Here is a 27152-nt window from a genome sequence, read left to right on the forward strand (position 1 = left end):
TATTGGTTTGAATGGTTCATGCAACACTAATGGTTTAGTGGTTGAGTCCCTGCGTTCGTGACAATCGCGGCAAGTTCTGATAAATTTTTTTATATCAGTTCCCATCCGAGGCCAATAAAATCGCTCATTGACACAAGAAAACACTTTGCTCTCTCCAAGATGTTCACCTTCTAGACATGATGTATGGAAAGGATATAAAATTTCAGGGATCATACATCGTGGAACACATTGTTTTAAATCGTTATTGGCTTTACGATATAACACCTCGTCTACTAATACATAAGGACGAGCCTCATTATTAGTAGGATCAGATCTTACTAATTCGCATATTCTACCAAAATATTCGTCTTCTTTCTCTGCCTTGATTACATCAGTCGCGTCAATTTTCATTGTATTTATACAAAATCCTTCTTCTCGATTTGCGTTTTCTTCCTCACTTAAGGTCTGCAAGGGATATCTGGATAGGCAATCACTATGTCTATTAGAGGGGTTGCCTTTTATCGCTTTTATTGAAAAGTTGTAAGATTGAAGCCTGATTAACCAATGAAGATATTTTCCTTTTAGATTTTTCATGTTTCTCAAATAACAAAGACAACAGTTGTCTGTGAACGCTGTGAAGTGAGGCAATCCTATTAGATATTCAGGGAAATGTTATACAGCTTGTACCAATGACGTGGTCTCTTTTTCTGTGATCGTTAAAGACTTAGCTTCATGGTCTGAGATTTTTCTGCTATAATAAACAATCGGTTTCTTCTCTCCTTTCTTGATTTGCATTAATACGGCGCCAATTCCGTATTCACAGGCATCTACGTACAACTCGGTAGCATCTGCTTTCGGATCGAAGATGGCTAATACTGGGGCATAACTAACTTCTCCTTTAAGGTGTTAAAGGCTTGACGTTCCTTATCTCCAAATTGAAAGATTACATCAGGCTTAGTCAAATCTAATAAAGGTTTCGCGATAGCTGAAAAGTTCTTAATAAATCTTCGATTATAACTAGGCAATCCAACAAAGCTACGTACATCACGAACTGTTTTTGGTTCGGGAAAATTAGTGATAGCCTCGATTCGTTTAGGATCTATCTTAACCCCTTTTCCGCTCTACGACGAATCCTAAGATTGGTAGTTCGGCATACATGAAGTGAGATTTTGAGGGATTTAATTTTAGATTGGCTTCTCGCAAACGAGTGAATACTTTCGGAAGTCTGTCCAACTTTTTATCTATGGATTTTCCAAAAACAATCAAGTCATCCACAAAGCATGCCATAATATTAAATTTTAACTCGGCAAACACTTTATCGATCATTCTTTGAAATTCTGCGGGGGGAGTGGAGAGACCTTTTGGAACTACATTAAAATTAAATAGACCAGCACTACAAACGAATACAGTTTTCAATTTATCCTCTTCCCTTAAGGGAATTTGTAGAAAACCAGATATGAGGTCCATTGTACTTATAAATTGAATATTTGTAAATAAATCTATCAAGTCGTTTAGTGATGGAAGAGCGTAACTGTCAGGAGATATGATGGTGTTCAATTTTCTATAGTCCACTACGAGTCTCTCAGAATTATCTCACTTATTGACTAAAATAACTGGAGACGCATATGGAGACCGACAAGGAGAAATGATGTTTTGTTTAAGCAATTTGTCAATCTCTTCTTTCATGGCTCTCTTTGTCTCTAAAGTCTCTCTATAGGGTGGTGAAGATATAGGAATGTTTGAAATTAATTCTATGCTATGCTCATATTCGTGTGTTACAGTTATATCATATAATGTCCACGCCAAGGTATCTTGAGATTCAGATAATAGATCTATTACCCCTTTTACGATCTTCAGGGGAAAGGTCAGGGAAAATGTCAATTTCCTTGCCAACATCGTGTTGTAGTTTAGATTTCGATTCTTCAACATTCTCAGCTGAGAGTGAGCTGGCTTTAACCGTGTTCACTCTTACCTCTGGTGTAGGAACACATATCTCTAAATGTCCTACGACTTGAGAGTCAGGGATAATCACATCTCGTTTACTCAGATTGAACACAGGCAGTTTGGGAAACCCATTATCTTCCACAAAAGTTGTGGGTGTATTAAACATGAGTAAGATCGATGAAAAACCGTTATTCGGTTCTACATAAAAATTTCCAACTATAGAATAACTTGACTTATCGTTTACTAAACCAACTTTTCCAGAGGTATTTGCATGCACTCGGCAGTTTTGATTAAATTACGCGATGATTGAGTTTCAATACAATTGATCTTCAAGATAGGACATTCGTTCACCGGTTGTGAATCACGAAGAGCGTCTTCAGAAAAGGAGCTTGAATCATTGAGTTCTAAACTATTTTGAGTCACTTCAGCTTTCGTACGCGGTACCGATGTTGAGCTAACGTTTCTATTTGTCCTAGGGTTACCATTCTTGTTGTAAAACTGAACATGTGACAAATTCAGTACTGTTTGTTCCTTGCGACTTGGCAAATACTGAACATGAAACTTCATGTTTAGCTGTCTTTGATTACCGTTAATGATTATAGACTGTAACCCTATACCGTACGTGTAACGCTGAATGAAATCTATTCCTAGAACCATTTTCTCGTCTAATTGAGACTGTTTAACAAATGCCACATTTAACCATAAACGACGCAATCTTCGACCATAGGTTCCCACTTGGAAACTTAATCGAACCACTGGGAGTGGTTGAGTTAACTTATCCCCTAATGTGCGCAAAGGAATTGTGGCACGCATTCGCTTAGCAATTGGAAAATTTTGAGGAATAATTTCTCCAGCCAAAACAGAGATCTGCGAACCAGTGTCTAACAATGCATCTACCTTTCTATTAAAAATTTGAATGGGTATCGTGGGCAGTCTGTGATCACAATTTCGTTCGAGCTCGTTTCACTTCAATTGGCCTACCATCACTCCCGATTTCACGCTTATACGTTCACATTTTATGACAAACGAATCGTTTCTAACACCCATATAAGGTTTTTAATGATGTGGTCTTTTTAATTCTCTACATTTTCTCTTCATTTCCCGATGAGATTCAGTATAAATGTCAGCTAAATATAATAATCGTTACACATGAATGGCTTGATCTATTGTTTATACTTCCTCTAACACCAAGGCTTGGACATAATTTGAAGGCAAGGCCTTATACAATAGGCGTGACAATTCTCTCTCTCCCATTTCAGGTCTTACGAACTTCCAGTCTCGTATTAAAGTATATGCGAAGTTATCAGGGGGGAAACGAGGAGGGAGTTGTTTTCTCTTTAATTTTTGTTCAAGCTGACCTTTATATAAATCGTCAGGAAACGCTTGAGAAATCATTTGCTTCAATTCCCGAAACTGCAAATGTTGAATGGCTTCCTTACGACATAAGAACCAATCAAGAGCCGAAGTTTCGAGACAGTCCGCCAGATAAATACATTGCTCCTGGTTGAGCCAATTGAGAGCACGAGCGATGGTCTGATATTCATCAAGGAATTTAGTAACAGATTCTTTAGCACTTCCTTTAAATTTCGGCAATTTCAATACCGGTACACTGGATACTCGATCGTCAGTTTCTTCCCGTGCACTTGATTCATCAAGATTTTGCCTATTTTCTACTTGAGGTTCTTTTGGAGGGGGTGAATTTATTTCTACTGACTTACTCTCGTACAAGGGTAATGAATCCTCTGAGGGAGTCTTTACTTCGTGATTATTTAAAATGTCTTGCCTAATGTTATTATATAACAAAAGTGCAAATGCGTTATCAGCAGTGGGGGAATATTTCACTTGAGGAGGGTGAGGAGCAATTTGCGGATATTTAGGAAAACTTAGATTCTCAATACAAGGTTCTTCATTTATAAACTCTAAGTTTTTCGCCTGAGTCATATGAGAAAGGACTTGGTGTTAGTACGTCACGTGCAGTCTTTTCCTGATAGAGCTCCTTCTTTGCCAATTGTTTAATTTCATCATCGGAATCATTATTTACTTGATTCAGGTGGTGAATTCTCTGGGAGTTTACCCTCCAAGGGTTTTTCCACGTGAAGTGGTGTATCAAATGGAAAATAAACTTCCTCATTCTCGACCACTTCTGAAGCAACTATTTGCTGCTGGTCCTGCTTCTTTAAAGGTGTTGACGCTAACTTAGGGTCAAACTCAAAATCACTCGTAATAATGCCAGGAGATTCTTCGGATGAACTATCTGCACCGTCATTAGAAGGGTTAGTCAGTTTTTCTGGCTTAAGGAAATTTGTTCGTTTCGCGACCACTGGTTTATATTGTGTACTGTCCAAAGGAGTCAAGGATGGCATTTTATTACAAGTTCCTTGAAACTTAGCTAAATTTTCCTTATAACGCTGTGTTTGCGTTATCGGTTGCCTGTCCACAGGAGCCGGTATACTATACTGCTGAGGATGGTCTATCCGCGGTTCAAGTGAAGTAGGTGAACTGGCTACTGGCAAACTGGCCTGCTGCAGTGGCAAATCTGTTGCTTCTTTTGCCATGGGACATAATTCGGAGCGCAAAGTCTTCGTGAGCGCGGCTTTCTGAGCAAGAGATTTTCTACAATATTTTCAACTTGCTTCACCCGATTTTGCAATATACCAAGCATGAAACTTTAGTGGAGATTTCTTAGGTTTGAAAAAGGGGAACCAATGGAAAGACATCTCGAATTACTTCATTAAATTTTGTTTTCACTAATCAAAGAAAAATTATGGGGGATATTTCACTATGAACAATATAATCATATCACCAATTGCCATTAGAAATATAACACAATTGCAATAACGCAACACTTAAGTAATTAACTTAAAATAACATGCACTATGATTATAACACCAAAACATAATTATAAGACACAAAACAGAAAAGGAAGGATGTCATAGCACCACCACAAAATTTTTCGTCCCGAAAAATGAAAAAGGAAGAAGAGCTTTGGACGAGACCCCATTTGTGACGATGTGCAGGTCTCTTTCTTTTTACTTAGCTCGTTAAATTCCACATAATGTAGAGAACTGCTCACGCTAAATCTGTAGCGGTTGTCGCAAAAAATTGATTAAATTACACCATGATTTTCATGGGAGAAGTGGAATATTCTAGGGGAATGACAACATAATTTCTAAAATATTAAGTTTATTACATGCTAGAGTGGTAATATACAACAACATAGAATTTGAATACTCCAACAAAAGTTATTTGATATCTGATAGTTCATTTGATAGTTTGATACCTTAATATAGATCGATTAACAGGCAAGATATTCGGCTTAGTACAAAATTTGTTTTGATTTCGGGCAAGGCTGTTTCAAAATGGCCGCTGAAACTTTTGTACTAAGATGTTTGGTGTTTCACGATGTACCAAAGAAGGTATTGCTCGTCCTATGTTGCCATTTGACAATTCTACTTTCACCCCTCCCTCCAAAATGGAAGATCCTCGTGTTTCACCCATATTTTAGGCTGTCTGTATTGTACATTGACTTTTCACACTTTTCTTATTTGATGCGTAGTTCGCGGGATATTGGCTTGTTACACTCAATTTTAACACTGCGCTTTGTATCTGAACGTGGAACCATTTTCAGCGGCCATTTGAACAGCCCGAAATCAAAACAAATTTTACAACGAAATCAAAAACAATTAAGCTCTTCGGCTTTCCACGATCTATCAAACAAGGTATCACTCGACCTATATTCCCATTTGAAATTTTCAAGTTGGTCCTGGGGCACCATGATGGGGGCCCTGGGCCACCGCGACAATACCATTCCACGTTGCCTATAATTTTTCCTTTTCCAGTTTTTGTTTCATCTTTTTCTATTTAACTTTTTCTGATTAATAAGTACTGGAAATTTTATCTGATACAGGACCATTTTTAATGCCCATCTTGAAAACGATGCCCCATATCAAAAATTGTTTCCTACGAAAATTGTTCAATTTTCCAAGCTCTTCCGATCGACCTATGTTCCCTTATTTTGACTCACCCGATACACACACACACAACTAAAACTTACCAACTGACAATGTGAAAAACATTGATGGTCATAAACAATAAATTGAAGCGTTCTATAAGGAATGAAATTTTTTGAGAAAGCATTCCAAGCTAAGATTTTCACTTCCTTCTCTTCGTTTCTTTAATTTGCAAAACAATACAAAAAAGTTTTAACTTCTTTTTGTGTTGTTACTCAATCGTGGATGAAGACGTAAAACATACTGTCTTTTCTTCTTTCTTTATATATATATATAAACTTCAAAAAAGTCATGCTTAAATTTACAAATATATGATTCATTTTATTATGGCTTGCAAAAATCGGAAAACTATAAAGGGAAGAAAGGAAAATCACGCTACTACCTGCCTTTAGTTGTAAACTATAGCGCCAAAAGTTAGGCTCTTGCAGAAATTGAGAATAAATATTTACCTTTTAAGTGCGTAAATTTTCACTGTCCATGCTTTTTTTTTTAAATGTCATCCTGAAGAAAATAGAATCCGTTTTTAAAAACTGAGATACTTCGTTAGCTCATTTTCCCTACCGATCCTTTATGAACAATAAATAAACATATCATTTTATCGAGAACTTTCGAATAGTAACATAATGCAAGTTGGGTCTAGGTTGAACTAAAAAATAAGTTTTTACTTCTGCTCCCTGCTGTTCCCATATGACAATCTGGAATGGAAACCTTCAAAACAGAGAGGAACCAGTTCATTCAATTTAGAAATCTGGCATCATTGAGTCCTTCGCGACCTCCAGTGCAGTTTGCGGTTGCTAAGCCACAGGGGTTAGAGGAAAGTCTTCCTTCTTCCAGGAAAAATAGTCGCTTATCCATGGCCCCGACTTTATATATATATATATATATATATATATATATATATATATATATATATATATATATATATATACAGCCTTACGACATTGTCAAGGCTCTATATTTGTATTTTACATTTAAAGTTGCAACCGGGTGTTTCCGGCTGCCGTATTCGGTAGCCCGATCATCACCCCTGTTCTTCGCGCGCAGAGTCATTCGAAGAACTGAAAACGTACTCTGTACACAAACAGTTTATGGTTGTGAACTCGGAAAGCCTGGTACTTCTGCTTGTCAAGGTCAAAAGGTGGGAGAAAAAATGATGTGTAGAATGTAAAGAGGATTCAACAGTGACTGATACTTGTAAGAAACATATTCATTTGTAGTTCGTGCACATTCCGCCTGTAGCGCTAGTGTGGCACAACGTATATTGTAACTGTATAATTCTAGAACACCGCTTGTAGGTCTATTGGCGTACGTGACGACCGAAACTATGTTGTCAGCTCTGACTGCGATAAGGCACTGCTGTGCTGATTTTGCTTTCCTTTTTTGTCCTTTGTCATTTGTGAGACGCCAAGCATGTTGTTTTTGCTTGTTGCAAGCGCTGAACGAGTTCCTGCGGAGCGAAGTATTTAAGAAGTTAACTACATATTCTTGTTTTGCGATAAAAATATGATAAGTACTTTGAATTATAATACGGTTTTAAATTGGTTAACTGTTGAAAAAATACGAAAATAAAGCTGTACTTGTAAATGTATATTAGTCGAGGACGTAGCTACTGACAGTGATGCAGGCACGTAGCCAGGATTTCGTGAAGGGGGGGGGTCCGTGACTTGAAATACTGTGGGCATCATAAAAGGGGCCCGATCACTCTAAACTATTTTACTGGAACATATATTGGTTCTTTTAGCCAACATTTCGTAACGATGAGGGGGAGTGACATGAAATTCTGAGGACCCAGTACCTCGATCAATCTAAACTATTTTACTATCAATATATATATTGGTTTGTTAGGACAATAAAATGAGGATATGTTGGCAAGTATTTTAATAACAAACTATGAAGACATTTCAAGCAAAATAATAAAAAAAGTATTGAAACAGATTTTGCAATATTTACGTCCTTCTCCTCTTTATTCAAATATAAAAAATTTCCTTTCGTTATTACCTCAATTATTATAAAAAGTACATACTGAATACTGTCTCGTAAACTATCTTTTAATATAAATAAAATAAAGAGTTTGTTTGTGTGTTTGTGTCTGTCTTTTTGTGTGCGGCCTGGGAACCAGACGAGTGGACCGAGAGTTACCAAATTTTTTTCAGGGGTACCTTGGCCCAGGCCCCAGATCAAGACGCAGCGATTTTTTTTTTTCAAATTTCGAAGCAGTGGGCTCTCAGGGGTCTTTTACCGGAACCGGCTTGGGAACCAGACAAATTGACCGAGCGTTACCAAATTTTAGTCACGAATACCTTGGTCAAGGCTCCAGACCAGAGTAAACGTTTTTGTCGAAATTCGAACCAGGGGTCTCAGGGGGGCGTTTACCGGAACATGTAAAGGTAGTAGAAAATGACCGATATTTTACTATTTATTTATTTAACAATCACCAGATACAGCTCAGAGGCCATTTTGCATTGAATATCCAACAACATTGACAATGCAAAGGATTTGGGAAGGTATCGCCCAGGGCCAGTTTAGTAGGTGCCATCCCTGCTTTCGCCTGGTAGGACTGAGGGAAACTCTGGAAAACTTCAGTCAGGATGGTAGGCAGCGGGATTCGAAGCCACGACCTCCCGAATGCGAAGCCAACGCTCTACCACTTGAGCTATTAGTGTCGAATTCTTATTTTCGCGGTCGCTGAAATCAATGGTGAAACTCCAGTCGCATTAACTTCCAAATTCACGCTATCCGGCTCCGGGCCGGGGGTCACCGGAGGGGGGTGAGATACCAAGACATATAAAAGTAATTCAAAATGACCGATATTAGTGTCAAATCCAGAGTTTTCGCGGTCGCTGAAATCAATGGTGACACTTCCATTAGCTATGACTTGCAAGTATGCGGTCCGGGAGTCAGCGGGGGGTGGATACCGAGGCATGTAAAAATATCCCAAAATGACCGATATTAGTATCAAATCCATAGTTTTCGCTGTCGCTGAGATCAATAGTGATACACCCACAGGCGTTGACTTCATGTCTTCAACATAAACATCTTAGTATAATAATAATTGTAATATCCACCTCTTTTCTCTTCCAAACCCTTTTCTTCCCTTCTAGATCACAATCAAAAACGCTGAAATATGTATCTAATTATTGGGATTACAGAGTAAGATTTATAATAATATTGTACAGTTAGTACTTTGGTCCATCCCGTCAGTTACTCCGCACGAAACTCTTGAAAGAAACTGAATTTGACTTCTGTTTTTTGCAATTGATAGCTAAAGTAATTATCTCGAAAGCGTTCGTTAGTAGAGGATCATAAACCAGGAGGTTGTGGATCAGAAACCAGGAGTGGTAGAAATCAACCATTTTGGCTTTTACGGTGATCCTGTAAACCAAAAAGGGTAATAGTTAGCAAGAAACGGTTTCCGGCAGTCGATTTAGCATTCCAAGGATACCTTTCAACTCCATCCTTAATACTGTATTGAAATAGAAAGTGGCAGAAATAAACAAGTCCCCGCTTTAACATTGAATGGGGAAAAACGGTAATATATAGTGAGAAGCAGTTTTGGGAAATTGACTAAAATTTCCAAGAACACCTTTCATTTCTATCCTTAACACTGATAAAACTAGAAGCGGTAGAAATCAACAATTTTCGGTTTATTTTTCATTACTGTGGAGCAAAAGCTGTAATAAATAGTTAGAAGCTGTTTTCGACAATCGACGGAGCATCCCAGGAATACATTTTGTCTTTCCATAACACTCTAATAAAATCAGAAATGACAGGGTGTCTACTAAAATTCCAAAATGAAATTTCATGACCTTTTCTTTAACAAACCATTAAATTTAGTAACATTCTCAAAAGCAAATTTGGGTGCGACTTGAGCCAATTTTCACGCACGTGATACAAGCGTGCTTTACTTGTGATTTGGTGGCGTCTAAAACCATATGCGTTTTTGATAGTGAATTTTGACATTTTATAGAACAACATTTAGAATATACAGATAAAATGAATCGTGACCCAAAAGCAAAATTTCTTGACTTTCATGACCATTTTCTGATTTCGTGACTTTCTTTAATCCTTTTCGTAACCAATAGACCCCCTGGTAATCCAGTATGACTTCCAGGTTCAATGTAATATACATAGAATATGACCTATAAGAGACAGCGAGACGAGTTTTTTTTTAAAAAATGAGTTAGCGTTCTTAAAATAGGTACCATCTCCTCTTTTACCCTGTAATCAAACGTAATTATTAGAAATCAACCACTTCCGGTTTTAACGTCCATCGTTGTACAGTCTTGTTCAAGAAAAATTGACCACTCACCCTGCTATGAAAGATGATATTCTTGCAACCCCAAATGGAAATTATAATGCTGTGGCTCTTAATAAACTTCTTAGTCGACCAAACAAAATTCACATTTATTTGATTTAATTCTAACTATAGGTAAGACCACAGGCTTTTCAAAGAGAGATGAGTGGCAATGTTTTCTTGAACAATACTGTACATGACAAACGGCAATAGATAGGCACGGTTTTTGTATTCGATTAAGCGTCCCTAGAATATATTCCATCTCCACTATAATCACTAGTAAATAACACTAAGTGGTAGATATCTACTACAACTTCTGGTTTCAATTTTAATTGAAAAATATTGCGTGGTCCTGTTTACTGTCTTTAAATAATTTTGTTTTAAATGAGAAGTCCTAAAGCCAAATTTCATGTTTGTAACTTTCAGAGATTCTGAGATACCGATATGCTATTATATGAGTAATAATTCCTATTCTCACCTTTTCCTTCTCCTTTATTACTAAGATATAAAAGAAATCGTGAAACACGTGTTAAATAATTTTAAATTGGAAATCCAAATACCAAATTTTAATTTCCCAGTCCTATACGTTTCGGAGATGAGGGTATCTTATTAAAATAACTCTCACCCCAATTCCTCCTCTTTTCGTGAAGTTTCAAAAATATTTTTTACAAGGGAACCTTTCGAAAATGATAGTTGCAGTGAAAGATGTGGTCTATGCCAATTGGAAGAGCTGTAACAGAGATGAGCATTCCTAAAAAATTAGCTGCCCATAGCAATAGGTTCAAGAAATATAAGGGGTGGAAGTTCGGGAAACAGCAAGGTTGGACAAGGGGGAAAAGTGCAAATTCCGCAAAAAGGAGGGCATGGCAAAATACAATGCTGACAAATGATGTATAGAAAGAGATTTGCCACAATAGGGAACAAATGAAGACCACCAGTGGGGTTAACAGTGTTGCCAACTGCAATGAAAAGTACATGTTTTGCAAAGAGCACTATATGAAGTGAATGCAATATTCAGTGTCAACCTGTCATGTAGAACATAAGATATGGCGTGTATAATCAGTGGTACAATCTAACAAAAGAGAATAGAAAAAAACAGAAGTACGAAAAATACTGAAAAGACGGAGTTGGCCATAATGCGCCACATTTGATCACGAGCTGTGCATATTAGAATGAACAAAACAAGAAACACCGACTATGCAGGAACACCGACTGAGTGATTGAGGCAATGTCAAGTCGGGGAACATGAAATGGTTGGGTTGAGCCAACAGCCGATAATAGAAGTATTGAACATTATGTCATGATTGGGCCGCATGTGGGAATATACAGGGTGTCCCACCAAACTTTGAGACCTGAAAGATTCGCGAAACGAACAAAAATGTGACGGATCCAGTTGTGCAGAAATGTACCAATGTCAGGGGTTGATAAAAGTGTGTGAGAAGCAAGTGCCCCCAGGATCCCCATCATAGGGCCCCAGGAGCCAACTTCAAATTTTCAAATAGCAACAGGGACCGAGTGGTACCTCTCTCGATAGATAATGGAATGTGCAACAACATCTATAGGAAACATTTGCTATATGGAGCATGTTTTTCAAAATGGCCGCCACAAATATATCTTGTGTCTTAACATGGCATCGAACATTGTGACCTCAAATTGCTGCGAAGCGAAAAGAGATGTTGCAAATCCAATTGCACAGGAATGTACTCATGTCGAGGGCCAAGAAAACTTTGTAAGAAGCAAGTCCCCCAGGGCTCCCATCATAAGGCTCGAGGGGTCAACCGCAACATTTCAAATGGGAACAGGGGGCAGATGATATTTCTCTGGATAGATACAACACCGCCTATAAGAAACATTTGATATATGAAGCCCGGGTTTCAAAATGGCCGCCAAAAATGCACGTTGTTCTTGTCACCGAGCAGATACTTTTGGTGGCCATTTTGAAATCCCATATAGTAAATATTTCTGATATGCGTTGTTGCATATTCCAAGATTTATCGAAAGAAATATAACTCGACCGATGGTGCTATTTGAAATTTTGACGTTGGCCCCTGGGACACTATGATGGGGGACTTGGGGGCACTTGCGTCTCACAGAAGTTTGTCGCCCGCTAACATGGGTACATTCCTGCACAACTGGACGTGTTAATTTTTTTTTTTTTTTTTTTTTTTTTTGCTTTGAAACTATTTCAGTCGCAGAGTTAGGTGGAATACTCTGAATATATCATATAGGCGATGATAGTATTGCAGACAGCAACACACAGCAGATCAAGCCTTTGATTATGTTTGCTTTCTACGGGTGTGGATATGTGATAGAAAGACCACCAAAGGTTCCGACACCACTAGAGTACTGTTTCGAGACATTCACAGGCGATCATTGTACCATGTGTGACGGATTGGCAGTATTCCTCTGTGCTCACTGCAAATGCATCTTCTGTTTGGACCATTGTATCATCGAACAACTGCACGTACAATGTGGACGAGCATGTATAAATGATGAGAAGGCTAATGCCTGTTGCCGGAATTTTCTTTTTGTGAAGCGAGTGGGCTAACCATCCTAGAATTGTCTGGATTTTCATCGCCAGTGATGCCAACTTTGGAACTCGTTTTTCTTTTTGACTCTAGGTACGTCGGTTTCCTGCATAGTTGCTGCTTTCTTGGTTTGTTCATTCCAATATGCACAGCTCGTGATCAAATGTGGCGCATTATGGCCAACTCCGTCTTTTCAGTATTTTTCGTACTTCTGTTTTTTCTATTCTCTTTTTGTTAGATTGTACCACTGATTATACACGCCATATCATATGTTCTACATGATAGGTTGACACTGAATATTGCATTCACTTCATATAGTGCTCTTTGCAAAACATGCACTTTTCATTGCAGTTGGCAACACTGTTAACCCCACTGGTATCCTTCATTTGATCCCTATTGTGGCAAGTCTCTTTCTATGCATCACTTGTCAGCATTTTATTTTGCCATGCCCCCCCCTTTTTTGCGGAATTTGCACTTTTACCCCTTGTCCAACCTTGCTGTTTCCCGAACTTCCACCCCTTATATTTTCTTGAACCTATTGCTATGGGCAGTTAATTTTTTGGGAATGAACATCTCTGTTACAGCTCTTTCAATTGGCATAGGTCACATCTTTTCACTGCAACTATCATTTTCGGAAGGTTTCCCTTGTTAGTGGTACCCAACGTCACAAATCCTATGTAGGTGTAAATTCAAAGTTTCTAGGCAGTCCCTAGAAACAGTGGCTCCTAATCTAGGGGTGCGAGTCTCTGACAGAACTAAATTTAAAATTACAAATATTACGAATGTTGTAACAAACATTAAATTAAATATTTAAACACGAAATAACTATTCTGTAAGAAATAGTAGTAATCGCCCCACTTGGTCCTCACTTTGGACTTTGACCCCGACCTTTGTGACGTCATAGGTCAAAGGTCAATGACCTTGGGCCCAGGGTCAATGACCTAGGGGTACCTAGGACCACCCCCTCTAAATTTTGGCAGGGGTACCTTGGCCCACCCCCTAAATTTTGGCAGGGGTACCTAGGACCACCCCCTTAAATTTTGGAAATTGCCAAATCTAAAAATTTGGTATGGTAGCCTAGGACCACAGTATGTACCTCTAACAGTATTGGGTGTCTATGTCGTTCCCTTTTATGGGTAAAAAATTGCCAAAAAGTCAAATTTCGGGGGTTTTTGACCTAATTTATCCCCTTTGATGAGGTGTTATTACCCTATATGGTTATATGGGCGTATACAGGGGTCCATTCCCTTTCATAGCATATGGGTATATTAATGCACCCCTTGAAATTTTTGGGAGGGGTACCTTGGCCCACCCCTTCAATTTTGGAAATTGCCCAATTTAAACATTGGGTATTATAGTATAGGACCCTAATATCTATTATGATAAATTTGGGTGGTCCACCTCATTCCCTTCTAGGGGTACAAAATTGCCAAAACTATAAACGTAAGCAATACGTTATACCACGTGTTTGGTTTTTGGCTCAATTTATCCCCTTTGATGAGGTGTTATTACCTTATATGGTTATATGGTCATGTATAGGGGTCCATTCCCTTTTATAAGATGTGGGTATATTTGTGCACCCCTTGAAAAATTTGGGAGGGGCACCTTGGCCCACCCCTTAAATTTTGGAAATTGACCAATTTAAACATTTGGTATTATAGTACAGGTCCTCAATATGTATCATGATAAATTTGGATGGTCTACATCGTTCCCTTTTAGGGGTACAAAAATTGCCAAAATATAAACGTTGTACCACGTGTTTGTTTTTTTGGTCCATTTTATCTCCTTTGATGAGATCCTATGATTACAAGGGGTCCATATCCTATCATAAGACATGGGTATATTGTTGCACCCTTCTTAAATTTTGGCAATGGGGGTCCACTGAAATTGTCCAATTGAAGCATAGTACAGGACCTCAATATGTTTCGGTGGTCCTATTTTCAAATTTTTAAGTACAACCATGTGTTCGGTTACTGACTCAATGTATCCTCTTTGATAAGGTATGGACGGTATCTCCTTTCAATTTGGTAGTACCCTTCGGGTGTAGTACGGTCACGTGATCAATGATTTGGTTTTCGATGCGCGACGAGGTCCCTGGTCAATGTTCTCTAGGAAAGATTCTTGGCATTTAAAACTTTTTTTTTCAACTTTTCAAACTAAAAAAAATGAAAACAAAAATTGAAACGAAAAAATTTCGAAACAAAAATGTTCAAACAAAAATTTTAAACAAAAAATTCGAACATTTTTTAAACTTAAATTTCAAACAAAAAGTTTTTTTAGTTTGAAACAAAAAAATTTTAAACAAAAAAAATTGGAAACGAAAAATTTCAAAACAAAAATTTCGAACAAAAAAAATTTAAACAAAAAATTTTGCAACAAAAAAATTAAAAATTTTCAAACGAAAAAAATTTCAAACAAAATTTTGAAACAAAAAATTTCAAACAAAAAATTTGGAAACGAAAAAAAAATTGAAACGAAACATTTTCAAACAAAAAATTTTGAAAGAATAAATTTACAAACAAAAAAATTTCAAACAAAAATTTGAAAAAAATTTGAAAAAAAAATTTCAACAAAATTTTTGAAACAAAAATTTCAAAACAAATTTGAAACGAAAAATTTTCAAATAGAATTTAAATCAAACAGTGATCAGCTTTCACGGTTAACCGTTAAACTTTATCCGGTTTTTAACTATTCGATTAACAAATAAACGGTTTTCAACTATTCGATTAACAAATAAACGGTTTTCAACTACTCGATAAACAGATGAACTGTTTCTTTCCTTTTCACACCAGTGAGTGCAAGAATTTACAAACTAAAACAAAAAAAAATTGTACTCGCTTTAAATGCGCATCATTTTTGAAACAAGGTGTTAGTGTTCATCATGGATACACAGTGTTAACATCCATTTACCTGTATTCTCGCAGGGCCTAGTGGGTGTGGAAAAACGTATTTTGTGAAGCGATTACTGTCACATCTTCCAACCATGATCAATGCAAAATTTCGTAAGATATACTGGTATTATGCAGAATGGCAAGACGTGTATGCAACAATGCCAGTTCCAGTAGAATTTTACGAAGGACTTCCACGAATGAAAGATTTTCAGCCTCAAGATGGACCACATTTGATTATTATTGATGACCATATGCGAGAAGTGAATAGTGATATTGTTGATATGTTCACAAAAGGATCACATCATCGAAATATTAGTGTGATTTTTATAACACAAAATGTATTTCATCAAAGTAAAGCAAATAGAAATATGAGTTTAAATTGTTCGTATTTGGTGTTGTTTAAAAATCCACGTGACAAGTCACAAATCAAGCATATGAGTTATCAAATCATGCCTGAGCATCCACTGTTTCTACAAGAAAGTTATGCAGACGCAACAAGAAATCCACATGGTTATTTACTGATGGATCTTAACACTTTGAGCGCCAAGGGTCAAAATCAGAATTTCCCTCTTGGGACCAACTACGTATTTCCTGTTTTCCCTTATTTGGCCGTGTGCATAAATTGTATGCACAAAAAGTTTTTACCTGTGGGCCATGTGCATATATTTTCTACACGATTCAGTGTACAGATTATAGGCTTGTGTAGAGATTTTCTATACAATTATCGTTGAAACAAATGTACAAATATTTCGTACTGGTCCCAGGGAACAGCAGATAGCAATAGACCAATAATTACTCAAAAGTTGGTACCACTGCAGGCAATCAAAGTCCATTGTCTTTAGAAGCTGAATTGTAGTGCATTTCAGTTAACATTACACTGTTGTGAGAAACACCTGCTCCGTGTAGTAATTCTTTTTCACTTCAATATGGCAAACGAGGACGCAGTAAGAGATATTTTAGAAGGAATGGAAAGTGATATGAGAGACTTGAGCGAAGAATTATTTACTAACATCACTAATTCAGATAATCCTCCTTTCTCACCACCTGAAACTGTGTATGATTCTTCTAGGGTGATGAATATGAAGATACCCTTAAGGCATGCCGGAAAAGAAGACATGAGTCAGAGAATGGTGAATCGATATTTAGTGGCCATCAATTGAGTGATTCCGAAATAGACCCAGAGGAGATCGAATCTGGGACTAGTTGCACAAAAGAAATTGTGTGATATCCAGTATTTGGAAACCTGCATGAGTTCGAATATGATTTTGACGGTGGTGTGACGGGCGAGGTTATTGATATTTTGCAAGGTACAAAAGACGTGCTATAGTACTGTGAGCTATTTGTTGATGACTCAGTATTGGACTTAATTGTAACTGAAACGAACAGATACGCAGATCAATGTATTACTTCTCACATTGAAAACGAAACGTCAACTGATCATGCAAGATTGTCCATGTGGTATGATACTGATAAGGGTGTAATACTCCAGTTTTTAGGTTTGATTTTGTGCATGGGGTTGGATGTAAAATAAATATTAGGAAATATTTATCCAAAAGTCCACTATATGAAAACAATATTAGTAAGTGTATGCCTCGACACCGGTTTGAACTACTTAGTATGTTTCATTTCTCTGATAACGAATCAGTGGAAAATAAATCTAACCGAATGCATAAGATCAATCCCCTTGTTGCCATGCTGAATGAAAAAATCAAGACTGTTTACATACCCGAACAAAATGTATGTATTGATGGGAGACTTAGTTTCAAGCAGTACATGCGAGGTAAGAGACAAATACGGGCTGAAATTATTCAAGCTTTCCGTCAAGGGTGGATCCACTTGGTACGTAAAGCTCTACGGAGGAAAGGAGGCCAAATCATCAAAGCAAGCAATGTCAACTAAGATAGTAATGGAAATGATGAGTCCATTATTGAATGCCGGTAGAACGTTGTTCACAGACAATTTTTACAAAAGTTTTGTTTTGACTAACGAACTCAATGACAATCAAACACATTTGATAAGAGCCTTAGGAAGAAACGGGTAGGTAATCCAAAACCTGTAGTTTCAGCGAAACTCTAAAAAGGTGAAATGATCACTCTGCAAAGCAATATCAATGTAATCGTTGGGAAGTGGAGGGATAAGCGTGATGTTTTATTTGTTTCCACAAAATACGTGCTAACCATGACAGAAGTTACATACAAGCACAACAAAAATACCATCTACGATTTTGGAATAGAATGAATCAAAAATCGTATATTGATTTGTCCAACCAAATGGCTTCTAATGGAACAACAACCCAGAAGGGAGTGAAGACACAGTTCATTCAGATGCATGCGAGCCGACTACGTGGGTTCTCCGGAGCTCAGACACCCACTCAAATAATATTGTGGGTGCGCTGGACCCACAAGATTTTTAGTTTGGACCCGGGTTTGAACCCGTTTCTCTTGCGTTTATGTCAGCCTTTTTACCACAGAGCTAGGTGAACCCCAAATTATATTTATAGTACCGGTATATTTTACTCTATGACAGAATAGTCGTTTATAAGATAAGGGCTATAAGATATAACTAAAAATAAATCAAATCAGATATAGAGACTTCCCTGAAAACACATAACACGTCCTGGCATTGATATACATCCACATAAATTTTGGAAAGTCGGCGCCGTTGTTCCGATGGGCAACCTACTCGAAGAAAACACATTCTCCAAACATCAGGTAAGAAAAGACGTTATTCTACAGAATGCTATACACCAAGCTGTCTTAGCGCTATGGAAGAGCAGATGCAGCGAAGCACTAAGCAAGTTTTAACTGTGTGTCGCGGATGTTTAAAAGGCAAAGCGACTAGTCAAGATTGTTTCTTTGAAAAACACATTGTAACTGAAACATTGAAAGCAATGGTGATATTTCCTGCTAACTCTGAGATAAACTGAGACTTGTTCTTATATTTTCTTAAGAGAAAATCTTTATCTCTTCGTTTATAAAAAATAAGGATGAACATTTAGAAAAAAATATACTTTTCGAAATGTTATCTCCAAACACTTTGTAATTTCGAGCAGTATAAGAAGTTATGTAGCAACACTTTTGAAAAAAATTATCGTAAATTTCAATAACACGAAAATTTACTTCGCAATTTTATCCCAGGGGCCATGTGTATATAATTTATCCACACTCGTATTTTCGCAAAAAAAATATCATAAGCTATAGTCAAATGTATAGAACAACAACAAAATTAATATTTCTGAAGAAACAAAGAAGAAAAAAAACAGACTCGAAACAGGAAAAAATGAACCATATGCCTTGGCCTCCAGGAGAAAACCAAAATGTGCATAAGATATATGCAATGGCCCCCAGGAACAGACCAAGTGTGCATAAAATATATGCACATGGCGCTTAAAGTGTTAAACAAGATACACCCGATGAAATGCGATTTCGTACAAATATTTTTCCCGACGATTTGCATCATTATGTTTACGTACCAACAAAACATGTTTAAATTATTGTGCATGTGAAAAGAATGATTTAGTCTGTCACGATGTCTCCTACAGTGAAACACGCTGATCTGCTACGTGCTCTGCACAAAGCTAAACCAAGATTGCGTAAAGCTATTATTGCCAATGCAGACGCTTCATTAATTCATAGTATTTGTGAATGTTGTTATAATGTCTTAAAAGGCAATGTTCCACTGACAAGTGCGCAGAAGTCAAGATTAAAGCGTTACAAGAACACGCTCCGCTATCTGGTGGACAATACAAAATCATTGGATAAAAAGAAGAAACATTTAGCCGTACAACAAGGAGGATTCTTACCTGCATTACTTGCACCTATTGTAGGAAGTGTGTTATCCAGTATTTTGTTTAAACAATAAACATCATGGAACATAGCAAGAAGATGGTTTTAGTGCCACCAGAAATGCTTCAACGAATGCATGCATCATCATCCCGTGTGAGTGAAAATCGAGAATCTAATCTCGATCGTGAAATGCAATCTATATTGAATACATCGTATCCAAGTGATGAAGAAAAATGGAATCAGTACAATAGAATATTACAGAAATATCTTTATGTGATACGTAAACAAGAAGAACCAATACCACTTACAATTACATCAACGAAACCTAATGGTGACGTCCCGAATGTTGACGATAGCACGAAACAAGAAATTTTAGCCGCAATACCACAAATGTATCGTAAGAAAGCCGAACTACTATTCCGTCGTTTAAAACAAGATGACGCAATTACGTGGGATCATAAAGGAACAGTGTACATCAACGACAATAAACTACATGGATCCAATATTGTAGATTTAATGTGCGATGTGACTCGACCGAGGAAACATTCTAATCCTCAAGGCTGGGAATTGTTTTGCAACTACCTTGCATCGTCAAACACACCTCAAGAATTGATTGGTAATCCACGAAGATTAAACTATATTGTCAAGCATAATAGTACAACAGCATCTGAAGGATCTGCACCACCAAAACCGGCACCTGAATTATTTTCTTCCGGAGAAGAAGAAGAAGAAGAAGAAGATGATGATGATGTTTTAGAAGTCCGACCAAAAAGAAAACGTATCATTCCACAATGGTCAACGTACAAACCATGAACAAAAAGTTGAAATCCATTTATTACAATCCAGCACATCCTGCATCGTTTTCTACTGCAAAGAAATTATGGCAAGCCACAGGAAAATCTATACCTCTAGCCAAAATAAAACTTTGGTTAAACAAACAACCTACCTACACGTTACATCGTCCTGTACGTCGTCGTTTCCGTAGAGATTTTTATCTTGTCAACAATATTGATGATCAATGGGAATGTGATTTAAATGATTTACAATCACTTCAAAACTATAATGACAATTACCGCTATATTCTTACAGTGATTGATGTGTTTAGTCGGTACGGGTGGGCTGTACCACTAAAATCAAAAAGTGCCGAGGATATAGTGAATGCATTTGAAATGATTTTCCAGGACAGGAAACCAATTGTACTACGTAGTGATCAAGGAACTGAATTTACCAACAAGACAGTACAAAAGTTTTTCAGGAAACACAATGTGCAACATGTTACAAGAAAGGATCCAGATATTAAAGCCAGCATCGCAGAAAGATTTAATCAGACATTGAAACATCGTATGTGGAAATACTTTACCAAATATCAAACATACAATTACATCAAAGTATTGCCTTTACTTGTAAAAGCATACAATGAAAGTCGGCATTCCAGTATTAAAATGGCACCTGCAAACGTTTCTCAGGACAATTTACTGGAGGTGTGGCATAACTTATACGACAAAAAGCTACAACGTTCAAAACAAGATACGGATTTATCTGTTGGTGATACTGTTCGTATAAGTAAAACAAAACGTATCTTTGACAAGGGTTACTCGAGAACTGGACTTGGGAAATATTCAAAGTAAAAGCCATTGTACCAAGAAACCCACCAGTGTATCGACTAGAGGATTTAAATCATCAACTTATCGATGGTGTTTTCTACAGAGAAGAATTACAACCAGTACCGCTCCCTTCGACGTTCCTCATCGATAAAATATTACGTACAAGAACAAATGGTCGCAGAAAGGAGTATCTCGTCCAGTGGAAAGGATATCCTTCCTCATTCAATTCGTGGATACCTGCAACTTCATTGAAGAAGAAGAAGAATGGAACCTGATCAAGATTTTTACGTTACACTTCCCAGTAATAGTTCCATGGATTATTTTCCAGAAAATACATTGACTTCATATATTACGAAATTACAACGACGTGTAGAGTTTCGCCAGAAATGGGATGTGGCAATTGTAGAGATTCATTATCCACATTCTTTGCTGAACATTAACAGTGAAAACAATAAAATATATTACAAATCATCAAGTAGTAATGATCAAGAACCGTGGAAGGTTGTAACGATCCCTGTACGCTATTATAACAATATACGGGATCTTATTCATGCAATTAATATACATCATAAAGAAACCAATTTATTTATATCTCATGACGCAACTAATAATATATGCCTCATAAGACATCCCAAAAAGGAAATCCATACTTCTGTACAAATCTCACCAAGTGTTAGTTTAATGCTTGGATTTGAACCGAAAAGTGATTTAAAAGATATGGAAAAGGGACAATATACACCGGATGTACGATTAGGCTTACCATCACAAATGTACGTCTATTGTGACATTATTGAATCTGTCATTGTTGGAGATACAATGGTACCCTTGCTACGAATTGTCAACATGGATCCTGTGAATCATACTTTTGGAAGTCATGCAGTACAAATCTTTAATCCTGCACATTATGTTCCGGTGGAAAAAATGAATTTTGAGCAAATACAAATCGATATAAGGGATAGCACAGGTCATCGTATGCCATTCACCTTTGGAACGGTGTGTACAAAACTACATTTCCGTCGTCGTCGTCATGACTGATCCGTATTTGCAATACTACCAAAAACAAGCGTTGTCTGGTATCGGCAACGTCTATGTGGGAAGTCCCTATCAAGCAGGACATGGCATTGGAAGTTTCCTTGGTGGCTTATTTCGTTCAGTGTTACCACTTGTGAAGCAAGGCGCTAAAACTGTGGGAAAAGAATTATTAAAATCAGGTGCCAATATGATTAATGATGTTGTGATCTCGAATCAACCGCTGGAAGAATCGTTTCATCAACGTATGCAAGAGGCAAAATCAAATTTACAAGAAAAAGCTAAAAATAAGTTGAAAACTATGCTGGGAAGTGGATATCATAAACGAAAATGGGATGACTGCTCTCAGTTTGAGGTTGACCTTCCAACGATCAACAACACCATCAATCCTACAAAGAGACGTAAATTATCACATAAGAAGAAGAAGAAATCATTGGCATCGTCACCAGATATTTTTGATTAATTCAACGATGGCTTTCTTACATCATCAATCCTGTGAATGTGTAAAAAGTGAATTGGACATTTTTTCAACGTTGCCCACGCAAACCAGTGTTCTGGACAATCGTATTATAGGCTACAAACCAATTAGTTCAATAGCTGAAAATTCACCAATAGAATTTGTAGTGAGTGGTAGCAGTGATGAATATATTGATTTGCCACAAACCTTATTGTACATCCAAGCACAAATTGTGAAACCAGATGGTTCCTCCTTCATCAATACGGATAAAGCAATTGCACCTGTCAATGATTTTCTAAATGCTATGTTTAGTGAAGTACAAATCTACTTGAACAATAAACTGATTTCATTTCCGTCACATAATCATCCATATCGTTCGTACATGGAAAAACTGCTCAATTATAGTGATGGAGCTAAAAATACACATTTACAAACAGCAATGTGGTTTCAAGATACGGCTGGTCATATGAACGCAACCACAAGTGAGAACAAAGGATTTCAACAATGCTATGAACTGACAAAACAAAGTATGAAATTCGATATGATTGGACATCTTCATTGTGACATTTTTAATCAAGATAAATTTTTAATTCATGGAGTGGAATTACGTGTGAAACTTATTCCTGCAAAACCAAACTTTTGTCTCATGGCCGGTGAAAGTGGTGTCAGTGCAAAAATCAATATTCTAGATGCATCGTTGCAGGTGAAAAAAGTCAACATTAGCCCTAGTGTTAAATTGGCACACAATAAAATTTTACAATCTACACCGGCAAAGTATCCTCTGACAAGGGTTCAAATGAAATCATTTACCATCCCGAAGGATATACAATCCAAAACTATTGATAACCTGTTTATGGGAACATTGCCAAATCGTATTATTGTAGGATTTACATCGAATGAAGCATCCAGTGGAACTATTACCACCAATCCATTTGAATTTCAACATCTAAACATTAATTTCTTTACACTGTACGTGGATGGAAAAGCTGTACCTTCAAAACCATTGCAACCCAACTTTGAAGAAAATCTCTACATTTCATCGTACCACACATTGTTCTCAGGCTCTGGCATACATTTTACCAATACTGGAAATACAATTTCAAGAGCCGACTACAAGAATGGATATACACTGTTTGTATTTGACCTAACTCCCGATTCTTCTGCTGGAGATTGTCACTATTGGAATTTACAACGACATGGAGCCATCCGATTGGAAGTTCATTTCCAAGAGAAATTAGCAGCACCTGCAAACTGTATTGTGTATGGAGAGTTTTCCTCACTCCTAGAGATCGACCACCAGCGCAACATTATCCTGGACTTTTAAATTACAAGGTACGTATACGTTATGTATCATTTCCATTCACGATGTTGAATACATTACAATTAGCTAGTGCTTTACACGGTAGTCCGTTGTTCAGAAATCATTTTACCGGGGTATTTGCAAGCGATGAGTTGCCCTCACGGATTTCTCTTCCTCTGGCAATGATTGTAAATACAGATCCATCCACAAAACTAGGAAGTCATTGGATTGCAATTTATATTGATCATCGCGGTGTTGGAGAATATTTTGACAGCTATGGCCTTCCTCCTTATGTACCACAACATGTTGCATTCTTAAAACTTCATTGTATGTACTATAAATATAATAATAGCCAAATGCAAAGTCTTGGTTCATCCGTATGTGGCTATTATGCTTATTTTTATTTGTGCTGTAAAGCCCAAGGAAAATCTCTGCGTGAAATTCAATACTTGTTCACAACAGTACCCACGGTTAATGATCGTAGACTGCTGCAATATACCTTCCAGGTAATTTTATCATATTTATCATTGCAAATGTATTGTTTAATCATCATCTATTTCTATACTAATCATCTTTTTCCTCGTTCTTTTTTACAGAATTCACAATACGAAGCTTTGCAAACGGGTGCTATGCTGCAAAACATGGAAACAAATCATTACAATCAAGAAGAGGAGGCGGTCTAATGAAGAAATCCAGCTCAATATACAAACATTGTCAATAAGAAAGAAAAAGAAGAAACCAGAAATATGAATAAAATACAATTTATACTTATTTATGTGTTTTTATTGTTCATTCCACATACAACGTTATCAGATTCTCCTAAAGAACTGTGCGATATAAGACGAGAACCCTGGACAAAGTTTCCACCTAATTCCTAGAGAACATTGACCAGGGACCTCGTCGCGCATCAAAAACCAAATCATTGATCACGTGACCGTACTACACCCGAAGGGTACTACCAAATTGAAAGGAGATACCGTCCATACCTTATCAAAGAGGATACATTGAGTCAGTAACCGAACACATGGTTGTACTTAAAAATTTGAAAATAGGACCACCGAAACATATTGAGGTCCTGTACTATGCTTCAATTGGACAATTTCAGTGGACCCCCATTGCCAAAATTTAAGAAGGGTGCAACAATATACCCATGTCTTATGATAGGATATGGACCCCTTGTAATCATAGGATCTCATCAAAGGGGATAAAATGGACCAAAAAAACAAACACGTGGTACAACGTTTATATTTTGGCAATTTTTGTACCCCTAAAAGGGAACGATGTAGACCATCCAAATTTATCATGATACATATTGAGGACCTGTACTATAATACCAAATGTTTAAATTGGGCAATTTCCAAAATTTAAGGGGTGGGCCAAGGTACCCCTCCTGGGGGTGCACAAATGTACCTATGTCTTATGATAGGGAATAGACCCCTATACATAACCATATAAGGTAATAGGACTTCATCCAAGGAAATAAATTGGGCCAAAATACCAAACACGTGGTTGTACTAAAATTTTGGCAAATTTGTACCCCTAGAAGGGAACAAGGTGGACCACCCAAATTTATCATAATACATGTTAGGGTGCAGTACTATAATACCAAATGTTTAAATTGGTCAATTTCCAAAATTTAAGGGGTGGGCCAAGGTGCCCCTCCCAAATTTTTCAAGGGGTGCACAAATATACCCACATCTTATAAAAGGGAATGGACCCCTATACATGACCATATAACCATATAAGGTAATAACACCTCATCAAAGGGGATAAATTGAGCCAAAAACCAAACACGTGGTATAACGTATTGCTTACGTTTATAGTTTTGGCAATTTTGTACCCCTAGAAGGGAATGAGGTGGACCACCCAAATTTATCATAATAGATATTAGGGTCCTATACTATAATACCCAATGTTTAAATTGGGCAATTTCCAAAATTGAAGGGGTGGGCCAAGGTACCCCTCCCAAAAATTTCAAGGGGTGCATTAATATACCCATATGCTATGAAAGGGAATGGACCCCTGTATACGCCCATATAACCATATAGGGTAATAACACCTCATCAAAGGGGATAAATTAGGTCAAAAACCCCCGAAATTTGACTTTTTGGCAATTTTTTACCCATAAAAGGGAACGACATAGACACCCAATACTGTTAGAGGTACATACTGTGGTCCTAGGCTACCATACCAAATTTTTAGATTTGGCAATTTCCAAAATTTAAGGGGGTGGTCCTAGGTACCCCTGCCAAAATTTAGGGGGTGGGCCAAGGTACCCCTGCCAAAATTTAGAGGGGGTGGTCCTAGGTACCCCTAGGTCATTGACCCTGGGCCAAGGTCATTGACCTTTGACCTATGACGTCACAAAGGTCGGGGTCAAAGTCCAAAGTGAGACCAAGTGGGGCGATTACTACTGAAATGTGGTTTCATTGACAAAACTGGTAAAATATAATATTCCACTGCACTACAATGCTATGCAGGAATCTTGCTGGAAATAAATATAAATTTGTGAGAATATGGCTATTATTATTTACTATTATTATATGCAAGCCCGTTCTTCGTACGGGTCAGCGGCGTAGCGTAAGGGAACGCCGGTATGCCCGGCATCTCCTGTTAATAAGAAAAAATACGTATTTCATTGTATATAAATTGTTTGCTTGTAATTATTATCACAATTATTTCCACTGCAATCTTTTGGATGTCCTCTCTCGCCTTACTTTGACAGGTGGAACCTACGCATGCGCATCACTCACATGCACATTTTCTCTCTTTCCTCTTGTCGTATGCTATGTTCCTTGGGCATCCAGGCCTACTGCATGCAACGTGGTTTTCGTCTGCTTTCTGTTGAATGCGCATGTCCAACTACTACTCTCTTCATCCCTAGCATTTTGCTTTAGATATGCGCTGGTGTATTCAAGTATTTCCAACTCTATATATCTTCAACTAAGTTATAGTTTCTGTACAGAACGTACGAGCGCTAACATCAAGAAGATAGAACAAAACAAAAGTGGTTAATTCAATGTCTTTTTGAAGCATGCCGGTTATGTAAATAATAGTATAAAAATAGTTATGCTTTAATCGTAATTAAATGCATCGTAATTGTAATCGTAATTAAAGGCAAATTATTAATCTTCATCATAAATACATAGTATGTCCAGTGGCGTGGCCAGAAATTCTTTGAGGGAGCTCACACACACAAGCATAAATATAAAGCATTCTGTAGAATCACGGTCACCGATCTGGTAGACCAAGAAAGCCAGTACCCCTTGCCCCTCGTAAGGATTGCTTGGGACCTTCAGTCACTGGCACGTATCCCGGGGAGATGAGGAGG

The sequence above is a fragment of the Thermobia domestica genome, chromosome 6 (genome assembly GCF_964235325.1).
Source record: "Thermobia domestica chromosome 6, izTheDome1.hap1.1, whole genome shotgun sequence".
NCBI classification, from domain to species: domain Eukaryota; kingdom Metazoa; phylum Arthropoda; class Insecta; order Zygentoma; family Lepismatidae; genus Thermobia; species Thermobia domestica.